Genomic DNA, 4,990 nt, shown 5'->3' with positions numbered 1-4,990 from the left:
ATGTTCATCTTGACCAGGTATAGATATATATATATATATATGTACACATGTCAATCTTTTTATACTTCATTAAATATAGGTATAAACTAAGTGCATCTCTTTTTTTATACAATCTAATACTTCATTAAATAAATTTTGTTTATGTTGATAAGGACTACACCTAATATTAGAGTCAATATTGCATCTACTAGAACACAACTCGACACACCTTATGGGGTATAGTATAAATTTCTATCTAGACATTGTACTAGATCTTTTTAAGTTAATATGTTATCATCATATACTATATAAATTTTCATGTTGATACATTGAATGCTTCTTTCTCCAGGATTCAAGTCATGAGGGACCCTCTACATCACATCGAGAAGAGGATCTGACTATTGTGACACCATCTATGGTATGTATCTTATAATTCTTAAATTAAATATGAACTCTTACAATATTGTAACTTAACTTGAAATTATTTAGTACACATATATATGTTCACTAAATATGATTTCATTAAATGCATGTATGCAGGTGGACATTACCATTAGGATAGGTTATCCTCATAATTTTGATCAGAGCCAATTTGAATGCACATCGACATCCTTTGAGGTATTAATATGTAATACTTAATTTGATCTTATTTTGACTCTTAATTTAAGATTTAATTGGACACTTTGAATTTGACCTTGTACAGGAGTTAGCTAGCACTACATTTGGTGTTGATACTGCACAAGATACTGCTAGAGGAGATACTGCTAGAGGATCTGATGAGCATATGGTAAGTTTGTAACTTAATTTATGAATTCTACTATATTTGATAAATTATTCTTTTAATATTTAATTTCAAGTAATATTTTAATATTATTTTTTTATTATACAGCATGAGATAGGTGGATCTGGACCACATCCCGGGGACAAGAGAGACACTGCTAGAGGATCTGATGAGCATATGGTAAGTTTGTAACTTAATTTACGAATTCTACTATATTTGATAAATGATTCTTTTAATAGTTAATTTCAAGTAATATTTTAATATTATTTTTTTATCGTACAACATGAGACAGGTGGATCTGGACCACGTCCCGGGGACAAGAGAGATACTGCTAGAGGAGCTGATGAGGATATGGTAATTTTGTAACTTAATTTATGAATTCTACTATATTTGATAAATGATTCTTTTAATAGTTAATTTCAAGTAATATTTTAATATTATTTTTTTGTTGTACAGCATGAGACAGGTGGATCTGGACCACGTCCCGGGGACAAGAGACCACGAGATGTTATTGATGATAGCACTTAGATTTTACTATTTATTTGGCTTTGATATGTACTTTTTTATGGACTTTACACATTTGTTTACACATGCACATACTTTATATATATGGATAGTTGCATAGTAGGATTAGATCATATATATTTTGTGCATACTTTATATATTTTGTGCACATTAGATATTATGTGGAGTGAACATCATGTTACCATCTAGACATATATATGGATTAGATATTATATGGATTATGTGGACTTGAAATTTTACTATTTATTTGGCTCTGATATGTACTATTTTACGGGCTTTACATATTTGTTTACACATGCACACACATACTTTATATATATGGATAGTTTCATAATAGGATTAGATCATATATATTATGTGCATACTTTATGTGTATTGTGCCCATTAGATATTAGGTGGACTTGAAATTATGTGCACATTAGATCATATATATTGACTTGAAATTATGTGGACTTGAAATTTTGTGCATACTTTATATATTATGTGGACTTGAAATTTTATTTATGGAAGTTGTGCTTAAACAACTTTATAGGAATTAGGTGGACTTGTAATTTTATTTTTGGAATTTCATTTAAATAGTTCTTGTGATTAGATAAACTAAATGTGCATACATCATGAACTAAGTATCGAAACATATCTTATAATTATAACATATTCTAAATTAAAAAGTATCATTTAACAAATATAATGAATAGAACTTGATTAAAACATAATTATCTCATTCATAAATTTGACCAATAGTCTCTCATTTATGTATATTGTACACAAAATGTAATCAAGAAGACATATCTAAAATAAAATAAATAGTCTATTTAAATAACTTTGTTTTCATTGATGCCTTCTACTTGTGGTAGACCTGAAAAAAAATTTTACTAGATTCATTCCGTTATACCATCTGCATCCTCTCTCTTTTGTAAAGCATCTATAATTGTCTCGTGCTCTTCCATAGAGAGAGTCCATAATTTTTTATTAGCAGGCCTACCATGATATCTATCCAATTTTATATTAGTTGCCACTACCAATTTTATAATTCTTTCTTGTTAGATATTTGCGTAGCCAAGTGCCAACAACAACCACAGATCCTGTTGGATAGTCATAACCATCATCATCTACTTGAGGAGTAGTTAGCTTATGTTTTGGCTCTACACATCGAGCCAACCAAAACTCTGTCCCCTCTTCATTGGCCTCTGGTGCAACAACAGCATAGACATGTCCTGTGCACAAAACAATTTTATTTTAATATTTAATGAGAAATAAAAACAAAAATATACACTGTAAGATTTCATAAATTTATGTACTATTTAATAAATCAAAACAAATTTCAAAAATAATTTACCTTGTTGTATAAGATTTGAAATGTGATCATACTCATTTGATGCAAACATTTGATCCATATCTTCATCAGTTCTTTCATGCGGATCATTTGCATCTATGGGTGTCAATGATCTTTGTTGCCATTCTTCAACCCTTTCTTTATTCTCACAAAATTCCCAATCTCCGGAAACACAAAATTGACAAAAGCAAGCAAGTTGCCTTGTGAATATAGTCCATGTGTTTGAATTAGAACTCTTAAACGAATGCCATTTAGCTGATCCAATGATGGTATTACAATCATGCTGAATAGGAATACTATCTTCCTCTATCAACTAGAAGAAACGTCGAATTGCAGAGTTTTCAGTTGATCCTTTTGACAACTTTGAATTGCACCAATCTACAACTGCATGAGCATCTCTGAATTTCACTGCATCCTCGAATTTCAATTGTTCTCTAGCAAGAGCTCTTTTTATACAGGCACCGGCTCCATCGTGTTCCCCCTTACCATGTCTCGCTTCAAAAAAACTCCATAAATGTTGGACATTGGTTATCTTGTGAACTTTGCATAGCCAATAAAACATTCTTGCATTTTTGAATTGTCTAGTGCAGTTATCTGACCATATCATATGTTGTTTCATGTCAATTTCTCTTTCCCTAAGATTATCATAAAATACATCGAAGCAATGTTGGACAAACTCTGAAGAGTGTAATCGATTATCGCTAACATAGAAATGATACTCCCTCAAAAAAATTTTGTTATCTTCTGTACTGTCATGGTCATGTCTATATATAATGTGCACAAATATGGCCACTTGCACTGAGTTGTAGTATTGTGATTGAGTTTCCTCTTGTGGTTTTAGAGTATAATTTTCTGCAAAATCCACAACTGATACTATTGTTCCAACTGGAAATGTGTTCTTGCATATGCGAAACTGTCCATCAAGCCATCGGGCATGTTGGGAATGTTTCACATATTTTGGAACAATATTTTGATACTAATAAATGCATTCACACTATTATGTTCTGTAATCAATTCTAAACGTTTCCCGATCTTTCCATCCTTTAGAGGGTATTCTATATTTTTAAATCTCCTAACATCAACCATTTTTTGTCCAAACTCAGATGAAACATGTTCATGCAAACATTCACGTATCGAAGAATATTTTCCACATAAATTGCAAAGACCATAAATGCATGAACTGGAAAGAAATAATTATTCATTAGGTGGTTTACAAAATAAACTTCCAATAAAATATTTTATAGTTTCAAGTGGAAAATAAACACCACAATCCTGCACAAGATCATTACCATGCAACATACAACGAATATATCAAAAAACATCATAATAGTAACAAAACTGGACATGAGTTTTACAACAACAAGATATTCTTTGTTTATTGATTTTAACATACCAGGGTTTGCATTTTTCAAATGATCTTTGACTAATTCATAAATTCATTAACATAGATTCATCACTAAATTTTTTAAAGAATTCAGTTTGAGTCATGTCAAGAAGATGTTTTGGATGAGGATCATGAATTTTGATCCCACCCTTAACTTTAAAACATCTCTAGCATTTGATGAAACTCTAGTGTTATCATGCCAAAATTTTGCAATTAATTGTTTAGTTTCATCATTTAATTTCATGTCCGACCTTTGAAGTCTACCACTAAAACTCCAACAATGGTTTAGTGGATCAATTTCAATTGTGTCTCTTCTTTTGGCTTCTCTTGACAAGGTTCTACGATGTAAGTTCAAATAGCCACTTATATCACTTAACATTCTTTTACTAACAATCATTTTGTCAACTATAGCAGTCGTTATAACTCTACGTGCTGCATTCTTATCTTTAGATTGACTTGTTTTTCCTATAGAATCGATGGCACTGGCAACAGTAGATACAACTTGCTTATATGATTCATCTTTTCTTTTTGGTTTTGCATAAATACCTATTTTTTGCATGACTTTATGCATTTTTAACATTTTTATTAATTGTAGCAATAATTGACATTGGAATCCTAACTTTTTATTATAGAAAAATTGTTTATATAATCTGTTTGCATGTGTTCTGATTTGTCTCCAAGAAACTAACCCATTAATATTATAGCACATTGCTATCAATAGTAAACAAATTACATTCATTTTCTGTTAGAGAGGGTGGTGTAATATTTTCAATTTTTATTTCTTTTCGTATTGGTGTATGAAATTTATATCCAGCTTCATTTAAATCAGCAATTTGATTGGCATCATAGTCATCGGGATTTAAAAACATACCAGGATTCGCATCCACATCAACATTTGCATCAACAGTCATACCTATGTGTGGTTCTACATTTCTTGCATCCATCATGATGTCTTCAATGGTCTCATCTACAACGGGCACTGAACTAG

At 30.8% G+C, this 4,990-nt stretch overlaps 1 long non-coding RNA gene across 1 annotated transcript; it reads left to right on the top strand.

Moving 5' to 3' along the window:
* Positions 1 to 552: 552 nt before the first annotated feature.
* Positions 553 to 1,079, top strand: LOC131857399 (uncharacterized). The gene is made up of 3 exons (XR_009358721.1): positions 553 to 597; positions 683 to 766; positions 1,053 to 1,079. It is a non-coding gene; the product is annotated as an uncharacterized LOC131857399 (long non-coding RNA).
* Positions 1,080 to 4,990: the final 3,911 nt, after the last annotated feature.

The sequence above is a fragment of the Cryptomeria japonica genome, chromosome 1 (assembly GCF_030272615.1).
Source record: "Cryptomeria japonica chromosome 1, Sugi_1.0, whole genome shotgun sequence".
Lineage (NCBI taxonomy): Eukaryota > Viridiplantae > Streptophyta > Pinopsida > Cupressales > Cupressaceae > Cryptomeria > Cryptomeria japonica.
This window is presented reverse-complemented; position numbering and strand designations above follow the sequence as displayed.